Here is a 12,036-nt window from a genome sequence, read left to right as displayed (position 1 = left end):
CACACGCATTATACAAAATAATAATAACCAGAAGAAATTTGGGGCCAGGCATTGTGGCCCACAGCTTTAGTTCCGGCGCTGGAGGGGGCGGGGTGCTGGAAAGGTGAGGCAAAAGTAGCCAGAGTCCATTCCAGCCCGGTCTACATAGTTTAAAACTAGTCAGGGCTATACAGCGACACCTTATGCTAATAGGGAGCACTGGAGGAAAATGGGAGTGGTCTAGAAAGCAAAGAGCCTAGAAAAAAAGGAATCTTCCAAAACAATAAACCAAGAGCATTATGACCCTTTATACAACATTTATATAGTACCTGCCTCTCCCAAGTATGTGAGGGCTTCTCTCGAGTATGCTCCATTTGTTATATAAAGCCTAGTGAGAACGTGTTTTTCTGCCATCTGGCTACCATATTGGTATGGCTTCTTGCAAGTCTCTCCTGTCACAACACCCTTCTAGAGCCTATTTTCTAGAGCACTATTAAGGCAGAATAGAAGAATGAATATTTGGGGAGGCATGAGAAGAGGAAAAGCCTAAAAAAGTAGATCTGCCTTGTCTTACCAGCTGATGGACTCAGAAAAATTAAGGTACCCTGTAGACTGTGCAAGGGTGGAGGCCTCCTATTACTGTGTCTTTGCTAGATGGTTCTGTTGTCTTCTAAAGATTAATACCTAGGTATTGGTGATGATGCTCTCAGCCTTGGCCTCTCCTTTTTTTATTTATTTTTTCCTGGGCAGTGGTTAATACAGAGACTTAATAACTGGTCAAAGTGCTGAGATTAAATGACTTATCAGTTCTCAGCCTTAAATAAAAAGTATCATTTTTTCCAAGGCCCAGAAAACATCAAGGAAGAGGGGGCTGAAAGAGTATAAGCTAGAGGATGGAAAGGAGTGCTGTGAGCACTATGTTCTGAACATGACTTGTGCACTCATGAGCTCCTAAGAGCAGTGGCTGGTCCCATCAGTTTTTCATCTTGGATGAGTGAGGCACTTTTTGTGTAGTAGTTTCCTGCAAGATGAAAACTTTCTGTCTTTGAGGAAATCTGGTAAAACACAGGATGTTAAAGGGAGGTTTAAAAAAAAAAAAACAGGCTCAAGAAGTAAACAACTCAGTTCTATCAGGAAGTTCCTAAAATAGAAGAGATTCACTAGTTCCCTCCTTTTCCAAGCACATGTTAGCAGTATGGACTGCTGAGAAATTCTGTAAAGCAAACTGGGCTGCCTAGAAGAAACAGCTGAATAGCCTGGAAGAAACAGATTAGCCATGCTACCTGGAAGAGATTTAGACTGTCCTACCTAGAAAGCACACTCTACAGACTGCTGAGCTGCCTGCAGGCTGTGCACTGTGATCCAGGGTCCCAGCCTTGTGAGCTGTCACCCATGCTCGGTTAGGCTTCAGTGATACTTGGACTTATTTCTACTCCTGTAAGTATACCTTCACCCATATTCCTTTAAATGACCCCAGTAAAACTCATTTGTTAAGCAAATTGTACTTTGTTGGTATCCATATTTTGTTGTGTCATCAGTTCTCTATCTGATATGAATAGATGTTTCTTTATGTCTCCTCATGAAAAGTGTCACACAACAAGGGCTTGTGAGACCCACAACTCTCCCTGAAGAACTATACGCTATGGTTGTTAAAGGTTGCTAGAGGAGAGGGAATCATAATATTCGGTGATATAGTTGCAAGGAAATTACCCTTGCTCAAGTAAATAACTATGTATTTTCATACATAGTTATTATTTTCATGTGTTTTCTGTTGCAAAGGGATCTTGGCAGTTAGGAGCCAGGGAATACCAGAAAGTAACACCACATAACAAGCTTCACACGAGAGATTTATTGGGGAGAAACACAGAGTGGTGGCTGCCTCTGGCTGGAAACAGAAATAGCAGGACACCAGGTAGAAGGGAAAGCTTTTATAGGGTCTTTGTAGCATGTGTTGTAAGCTAGTGGAAAAGTACATCATGGTTGGAACTATTGCTTGGCCATTAACACTGAGACATAGGAGTGGTATTTCTAAGTCCTAGGATCAAGGATGGATCAAAAGAAGGACGATTTTCCATTGGCCTGTTTACCCTGTATTCCTCCCTTTTTGTTTATCATTGATAACTAATTAGGAGCCTGGAAAGTGGGTAGCATTATTGTTAGACTATTTCCTGCTGTATGGGATTTTCAGCTTCTTGGAGCCAGCTTGATCTTTACCATTAGGACTTAATCAGGGATTGTAGGCCTGTGATTCCATAGTTAGGGGCTGATAATCTTGTAATAACAACTGATTAAAGGTCTAGTTAGAAATCTTTTGAATTTGTTGCTGAAGAAATCTTAAGTTTATAAGAAAGAAGGAAAAGGGGAGTTAAGAAAGGCAGTATCCAGGGAGTCCAAGATGGCAGCGACCAGTGAGCACCTATGTGAGGCACACAAGATCTGAACCTCTGAACCTCGTGAGTGAAGGTGCAGTTGAAGCCAGAACATCAACATTGAGGCTTCCTGGTCAAGAGGGGACAACCCATGAACTGAGACAGTTTGGATCCAGGTCACCAGTGGCCATCTCCGGGGTCTGAGTGGTGAATATTCAACCCTCCTGCACTTCCCTTTGCCCAAAGCATGGGTCTCCCTGCTCGGCAGAGGCTGCAGTGGTGGCCCCAAGCACAATCCTCATGCTCAGTAACTGAGACAGAAGAAGCAGCTGTAATATGGGCCTCCCAGGTCGGCAGCTGCTGGCAGGTGGCTATATGGGCTTCCCAGGTCTGTGGCTGAGGCTAGCCCAAGCAGGAGCCTCCGGTGCTCTGTGACTGAGAAGTCAGAGGCAGCTGTCCCAAGTACAGGTCTCCCTGCCCGGTGAGCAAACAGTGGACACCAGTGAGCTGACGGATCTCCTACACTCTCATTTGCCCCTATGGGCCCAAACCTGAGAGTAGAGAACAGAACAGGGGGAACCCTGTGCTCTCCAATTAGGCCTGTGCATAAGTGAGGGTACCTTCAAATGAGTGTGTGCAGAGCACCAGATCCAGGTCCAGATACACTGGCAACCAGACATTGGATCTTTCCCACCCATACCCCTACTGTGGGCAATGTAGGGATCCTTGGTACAGTGTTCTTAACATTGAAGGCCCAGTACTATGGGTCTACCAGTGGAGTCCAGGCAAACAATTCCTGGAACCCAGGCAGATCTGAATACCAGGAGGACAATATGACAGGCATGTAAGCCAGTGAGGTGTTCAGGGCACCTGTGCATGCACATTGCACCAGGAAACAGCACCAGTACCACTCCTGCACTTAAACTACACCCTTCCAGCCATCTACATGCTGTAGCACCCTGCCCCTCAAGGAAGGCACACTTCCATGCACACACCAGTTCTTGTACACATGCACCTGCAACCTTCCTCCCTTAGCTACAGCTGAAACACCAACACCCACTCTCAAACCTGTGGATCTCTCTCATCATTCTGAAAAATACTACAGACACCAGAGACAGACAGACCCAATCTAAAGTACAGACTCCAGGAACAAACAGTGAAAGTCAAGGATAAGCAGCTGGCTAGAGGTTGGTTTAAGAACACATCCAACAAAAATCAGGACCTCATGGCTTCACCAGCAACCCCAAAAATCAATGGATGTATTAATTCATTGGAAACAGAGGAAAATTATTTTAAAGCTATGCTTATCAAGTTATTAGAGGCATATAAGGAGGAAATGAACAAAACTCAAAGAAATAGCAACACAAATAGAGGCAAATAAAGGGAAATTTAAAAAGCTCTGAAAGAAATACAGGCAAATATTGCCACAGAAATAGAGGCACATGAATAGGAAATGAATAAAAAAAGAGGCCATCAGGAAAAACAGGAATCCACATTCAAATAGATGAAGGAAATGGTGCAAGACATGAAAACAATTAAAATCAATAAAGAAAACACTGGAGCTGGAGAACTTAGAGAAAAGGTCAGGAACTACAAAGGTAAGCATCACCAACAGAATGCAAGAGATGGAAGAGAGAATCTCAGGCGCTGAAGATACAGTTACAGAAATTGATACATCTCTCAAGAAATAGTAAAACCAGAAAAGTCCCAAACACAAAACATCCAAGATATCAAGGATGCCATGAAGACTAAATCTAAGAATAATAGTAATAGATGAAAAAGAAGGTTCTGTAAAGAAATATGGAAAGGTATAGTCAGTTTGTGGCCTTCAGAAAGGAAATTATTAAATCACTGAAAGAAATAAAAGAAACAGAGGAATGTTCAAACAAACAGGTGAAGTAATTGAAGGAAAGTACAGTCAGACAGGTGAAGGAAATCAACAAAACGGTTCAGGCTCTGAAGATAGAATTGAAAAAATTAAAGAAAACACAAACAGAGGAAATCATGGAGAGGAAGAACTTGGGAAGAAAGCAGGAACTATAGAGGTAAGCATAACCAACAGACTACAAAAGATGGAAGAAAATTTCACATGTGGAAGATACAATGGAAGAAATCGACGTATCCTTCAAAGAAAATGATAAATCTAAAAAATTCCTGACACAAACCATCCAAGAAATCCAAGACAACATGAAAAAGAAGAGTCCCATCTCCGAGGCCCAAAAAATATTTTCAACAAAATCATTGAAGAAAATTTCCCAAATTTAAAGGATAAGCCTATAAGCATACAAGAGGCCTACAGAACACCTAATAAATTACACCAGAAAGGAAAATCCACCACATAATGATCAAAACAGTAAGTATACAGAGCAAAGAAAAAATACTAAAAGCTGCTAGGGAAAAAGGCCAAGTAACATATAATGACAAACCCATCAGAATCACACCTGACTTCTCAAAAGAGACTATGAAAGCCAGAAGGGCCTGGATATCATGCAGACTCTAAGAGAATACAGATGACAGCCCAGGCTGCTATACTCAATAAAACTCTCAGTCATCATAGATGGAGAAAACAAGATCTTCAACAACAAAAACAAATTTAAACAATACCTACCCACAAACACAGCATTACAGAAGATAATAGAAAGAAAAATACAACCCAAGAAATCTACCTACTTTCAGGAAAACACAGGAGAAAAATACCCACACTACAGCAAAACTAAAAGTAGCCAAGCACAGGAACACACTACTACAACCAACATGAAAAATCAAAGGATCTAACAGCCACTACTCATTAATCTCTCTCAACATCAATGGGCTCAACTCTCCAATAAAAAGGCACAGACTAACAGAATGGATTCGTAAACAAGACCCAACAATCTAAGTCACAAAGATAGACATTACCTGAGAGTAAAAGGCTAGAAGACAGTTTTCCAAGCAAATGGACCTAACGAGCAAGCAAGAGTAGCCATTCTAATATCTAATAAAATAGACTTTCAACCAAAATTAATCAAAAGAGATGGGGAAGGACACTTCATACTCATCAAAGGAAAATTCCACCAAGAAAACATCACAATTCTGAGCATCTATGCTCCAAATACAAGGGCATCCACATTTGTAAAAGAAACAATAAAATAAACCACACATAGATCCCCACACATTAATAATGGGAGACTTCAAAACACTATAAACAAAGGACAGGTCAACGAAACAAATTAAACAAAGAAACAGTGACTCTAACAGAGGTCATGTTAGGTTAAATGGACTAACAGACATTTACAGAACCTTTCACCCAAACACAAAATAAATTATCTTCTTCTCAGCATCTCATGGAACCTTCTCCAAAATAGACCATATAATTGGTCACAAAGCAAGCCTCAACAGAAGATTGAAATAATCCCTTGTGTCTTGTCTGACCACCATGATTAAGCTGGACCTCAGCAACAACAGAAGTAGCAAAAAGCCTACACACACATGGAAACTGAACAACTTGCTACTCAATGACAGCTGGGTCATGAAAGGAATAAAAAAAGACATTAAAGTCTCCCTAGAATTCAATGAAAATGAAGGTACAACATACTCAAACTTATGGGACACAATGAAAACAGTGCTAAGAGGAAAGTTCATAGCACTAAGTGCCTTCAAGAAGAAGTTTGAAACATCTCATTCAAACAACTTAATGGCTCACCTAAAAGCCCTAGGGGAAAAAAAAGAAGCAGACACACCCAAGAGGAATAGACATCTGGAACTAATCAAACTCAGGGCTAAAATCAATGGATTAGAAACAAAATAATTCAAAGAATCAAGGAAACCAAGCACTGGTTCTTTGAGAAAATCAACAAGATAGACAAACCCTTAGCCAAACTAACTAACAGCAGGAAGACACTATCCAAATCAGCAAAGTCAGAAAGGAAAAGGGGGGACACAACAACAGACACTGAGGCAATCCAAACAATAGTTAGGTCTTACTTCAAAAGCCATTATGCCATGGACAATTTTCTTGATCAATTCCACCTCCCAAAGCTGAATCAAGACCAGGTGAATAAACTAAATAGTCCTATATCTCCTAAGGAAATAGAAGCTGTCATCAAAAGTCTCCCATACAAAAACAAAAACAAAGCCCAGGGCTAGATGGTTTCAAGCGCAGAATTCTACCAGACCTTCAAAGAAGAGCTTACCCCAATACTCTTCAAACTACTCCACAAAGTAGAAACAGAAGGAATATTACCAAACTCATTTTATGAAGCCACAGTCACCTTGATATCTTAACCTCACAAAGACCCAACAAAGAAAGAGACTTTCAGGCCAATCAACCTTATGAATAATGCAAAAATACTCAAATACTTGCAAACCAAATCCAAGAACACATCAAAGATATCATCCACAATGACCAACTAGGCTTCATCCCAGGCATGCAAGGATGGTTCAATATACAGAAAGCAATCAATGTAATCCACCATATAAACAAACTGAAAGAAAAAAATACATAATAATCTCCTTAGATGCTGAAAAAACATTTGATAAAATTCAACATTCATTTATGTTTAAAGTACTGGAGAACTCAGGAATACAGGCACTTACCTAAACATAGAAAAGGCAATATACAGCAAGCCTATAGCCAACATCAAACTGAAAGGGTTAGACTAACTTTGTAACCTGTATGTCTTCTAAAGCCTATAGTTTTGAGTTTTAGGTCCAGGTTAAGCTAAAGCCTCTTAGTACCTTTCCAGAGAACAGAGAAATGTGATCCTATCTGTGAGGACTGATATAAAAAAAGCAAGCAAGCAATGACCTTCACTCAGCAAAAAGATGGACCAGACCCTTGTCTTCAAGATAGTGCTTCTTAGCAACCAACCCAGACAGCCCCAATCCTTCTTCTGAGTAGCTCCTGACCTCCAGCCAAAAGTCCACAGCCCCAATCTTCAAGGATGAGCTAACCACCCCCACCTTCAATTGCAGCTGCATCCACACTTGGCAGGACTGGCCAAGCTTGAGCACCTAAGACTAACCAATTATTTATAACTTCCTCATCCAATCCTAAATTGCCAAAACAACAACTTCAAATTTCCCGCAATTTTTCTTTTAAGAACCTAAAGCCTTTGTCTCCTGGTGCCACTCTTTGCTGACCGGCGGGGGTGGCCCCATTGCGCAATGGTTAAATTAAACCTCTGGCTTTTGCAACAAGTCCGTGGTCTGTGGGAGTTTCTGGGAAGGGCGCGATCTTGAACTCCTGAGCTGTGAGACCCCAGGTCTTACAAAACTAAACAGAGAGAAACTTAAATCAATCAGGGACAAGGCAAGGCTGCCCACTCTCTCCATATCTCTTCAACATAGTTCTTGAAGTCCTTGCTAGAGCAATAAGACAATTAAAGGAGATCAAGGGGATTCAGTTCGGAAAGGAAGAAGTTAAAGTATCCTTATTTACAGATGATATGATAGTATACATGAGTGACCCCAAAAATTCTACCTGGGAACTCCTACAGCTGATAAACACCTTCAGCAAAGTGGCTGGATACAAAATTTACTCAAAAATATCAGTAGCCATCCTGTATACAAAAGACAAAAGGGCTCAGAAAGGAATTAGGAAAACTACACCCTTCAAAATAGCCACGAAGGACATAAAGTACATAGGTGTAACTTTAACCAAGCAAGTCACAGACTTGTATGAAAAAAAACTTCCACTCTCTGAAGAAAGAAATAGAAGAAGATATCAGAAGATGGAAAGATCTTCCATGCTCATGGCTTTGTAGTATTAACAGTATAAATGCCCATCTTACCAAAAGCAATCTACAGATTCGATAAAATTACCAACACAATTCTTTAGAGACCTTGAAAGAAAAATTCTCAACTTCATATGGAATAACAACAAATCCAGTCCTCTACAATAAAAGATCTTCTGAAGGTATCTCCATCCCTGATCTCAAGCTGTATTATAGAGCGACAGAAATAAAAACTGCATGGTACTGGCATAGAAACAGAATGGGGGATCAATGGAATCAAATAGAAGACCCAGAAATAAACCCACACACTTAATGGACACCTGATTTTTTACAATGAAGCCAAAACCATACAATGGAAAAAAATATAGCATCTTCAACAAATGATGCTGGATATATACATGTAGAAAAATGTAAATAGATCCATACTTATCATCCTACACAAAATTAAAGTCCAAGAAGATCAAAGACCTCAATATAAAACCAGACACACTAAAATGTAAGAAAAAAAAAAAGTAGGGAAGAGCTTTGAACTCATTGGCACAGGAGACAACTTCCTGAACAGAACACCAACAGCACAGGCTCTAAGAGCAACAATCAATCAGTGGGACTTCATGAAACTGAAAAGCTTCTGTAAAGCAAAGGACACTATTCAGAACAAAACGAGAGCCTACAGACTGGGAAAGGATCTTCACCAACCCTATATCTGACAGAAGGCTAAAATCCAGAATATATAAAGAACTAAAGAAGTTAAACAGACAAATCAAGAAATCCAATTTAAAAATGGGGTACAGAGCTAAACAGAGAATTCTCATAGAGGAATATTGAATGGCAGAGAAACACTTAAAGAAATGTTCAACATCCTTAGTCATCAGGGAAATGCAAATCAAAATAACCCTGAGATTTCACCTTACATCCATCAGAATGGCTAAGATAAAAAACTCAAGTGACAATACATGCTGGAGAGGATGTGGAGAAAGGGGAACCCTCCTTCATTGCTGGCAGGAATGTAAACTTGTACATCCACTTTGGAAATCAGTCTAGCGCTTTCTCAATTAGAAATAGCACTTCCTCAAGATCCAGCCATACCACTCCTAGGCATATATCCAAAAAATGCTCAAGTATACAACAAGGACATTGCTCTACCATGTTTGCAGCAGCTTTGTTTGTAATAGCCAGAAGCTGGAAACAACCCAGATGTCCCTCAATTGAGGAATGGATACAGAAACTGTGGTACATTTACACAATGGAATACTACTCAGCAATTAAAAACAAGGAAATTATGAAATTTGCAGGCAAATGGTGGAACTAGAAAAGATCATCCTGAGTGAGGTATCCCAGAAGCAGAAAGACACACATGGTATATACTCAACTTCTAAGTTGAAAAAACTTTTATAAGAAATGAAAGAGCTGCTCATAGTTTGGCTAATAAGACTATGAAATATGGGAGCCAAAAGGGATCAGTCTGAATGACATGTGAGAAACTGAGTTATATAACTAATCATCCTCTTTTCGACAAAGGCTGCATAAGCTAAGGCAATGAGAGAGAAATCAGAGGATCAATATATATTGGCCTTTAGAGACACTTGTTATTGCCTATTGCCTGTTGAAGCTACCAAAAATATCTAGGACTGTAAGACTGACGTTGATGAGGGGGTTTGAATGTCAAAGATAGTGCTTGATTCCTCCTCACCAAGCTTAGGTAGAACTGTGTTCATGGGAGAATTAAGAAAGATGTTAATTCAGAAGGGACCTGTGATTGGTGTGAGGCTTTAATTGCTTTCCTAGCCCTGAATGAAATGTAATCTTTACAAGGTCTTGTAAAGAGGCCCTGGCAGAGCTAAATATTTACAGCAGCATATAAATAGAGTTCATCAAGTGCTAAAGAAATCAAAAGAGGGAGAGAAGGTCAATGTAGACAAAGAGGCCTGTCCAGGTTATTCAAAGGTAAAGGTAGCAAGATTTTGTCAAGGAATTCCTGGAAGGAAAGGGGGAAAATGCTGTGCTACTGAGTTACAGATGGTTATGACTGGCCCAGCACAGGTGCTAGAAACCAGACTCAGTTTCTGGAGGACTTTACATACCAAAAATTTACCACAAATATAACTGATTTAAAAAAAAAGTGCATAAAAGATATGTTAAGCTTGAACTAGGGGTGAACAGTTAGTTATTCCCAGACTGCTTAGTACACTTTTCTCTGTAAGAGTAAATACTAGAGGTGTGCATTGTTCACTCATCCAGGGGTCCCTTCAGCAATCAGGTAAAACCAAGGAAAGGCAAAAGCCATGATGCTGGCCTGGGGCCTGTCAGACGCTGGAAACTGACTCCAGTGGCAGGCCCAGCAGGTTAGAGCGTGGCCCTGCTCTGCCTCTTGGGTATGAGCAGTTCAAGCTTGTCGTACTAAAACTGTCATATTCTAAATCAATCCCAGTGAACCTAACATTGCTCTTTCCAGGAAACATAGAAGTGATAGGATCTTTCATAATACACTGGATATTGCTAATGTGTTCCCTATTCTCTTAGCCATCCAAGCTCAACTGACACTTGCTTAGAATACACAGAGTAGTCAGCCTTCCAAAATCCTGCTACCATCTTTTTAAAAATATTTGCTTGCACAATGCCAAACTTTTTGAAAGAGCATCAAAAAGTAGAGTAAAAATAAAGACTTCCAACAAATGTGCCCAATAAACCACAAGAGTGGTGAGTGAAAAATCTCACTGCCAAGCATGAGCTACTTAATTAGTTATTGGCAGTGAAGCCCTTGAATCCCCATAAGTCATTAAGGTGTGTTGCTATTGATTCCATGCCAAAATTTGATCATTTTCTATTGCTGAAGACAAGGCATACTTTGGCTGCAGAAGGCTAGGATGAAGCTAGAATATCTTCCTGGTGGATGGGTTTCATAGTACCAGAGATAGTGTAGGCTACTGAGATACTGTCACAAGAGTCCTGCATTATTGAAACCTTATTATTTCACTACTAATATATAAGGTGATGCATCCACTGATGAATAAACAGTGGCATGACTATTGTGAACACTATCAACTGCTTTATAATTGGATTTAAAGCCACCACACATTGATAAGGGAAGCTTCTTTTTTTGTACTGCAATGGTAACTATGGAGATTCCTTACTAGTCAAGGAGCTGTGAGTGACTGTTAGAGTGGCCTAGTGAACCAATGCTTAGCTCTCAATAGAAGAAACTAATCCAGAATCTATATCATCCTTATTCAGAGTTCAAACAACATTGTATAGCATGTGCTAAGAAGCTAAGAGCAAATGAAAGGTTGGAATATTATGCCCCTGTTTTCTCCAAAGAGAAACATTCCTTCTTTCCTAAGAGAAGAGATGCATAAAACTCAAACTAGCGAAACAAGATTCAGGAAGTTCAGAAAGCTAAAGATTGACAATGACCCTTTACCAGGATTATAAAAACAACAAACAACTACTGGGTAGAGGCTCTCCAGTGAATGCTGCCTATAGGTTGGGCCATGAGGTTGGAGAATACAGCTTTCCCCCTTCCCTGGCAATGGACAAAGAGACAAGATTATGGTGATGGTGGTGTTCTTCTATCAGTCAGGAGTGGAGCAGATGGCAGGCCTTTGTTCAGCCTAGCTTGAAGCCTGGCTTGTTGGCCAAAGCTCTCTTAGGCCTAGGACTCATAGAAATCAAATCATATCAAATCCAGGCGGTGCAGCACAGGAGTAGGAAGACAGAGACCTGCGGACCACCATGCCACGTACAGACCACCATTCCACCCACAGACCTGCCCTCCAGCACATGGCAAAGACAGCTCATAGAAACCCACTTGCCACCATGCCATGAAGAACTGGATGGAGAGTGTTGCCCACAGGCCCACTGTGTGACCTGTCTGCAGTGGGAGCCCCACAGTATGTGAGTATTTGGTGGTTAGATGGGAGAGAAAGAGAAGTAGAGGAGCTTCAGCATCAAGTAAGAGAGATGAACTGGAGAGCCGA

This window comes from Psammomys obesus, unplaced genomic scaffold (assembly GCF_907164565.1).
Source record: "Psammomys obesus unplaced genomic scaffold, mPsaObe1.curated_primary_1811, whole genome shotgun sequence".
In the NCBI taxonomy this organism is placed as follows: domain Eukaryota; kingdom Metazoa; phylum Chordata; class Mammalia; order Rodentia; family Muridae; genus Psammomys; species Psammomys obesus.
Note: the sequence above shows the minus strand (reverse complement) of the source record.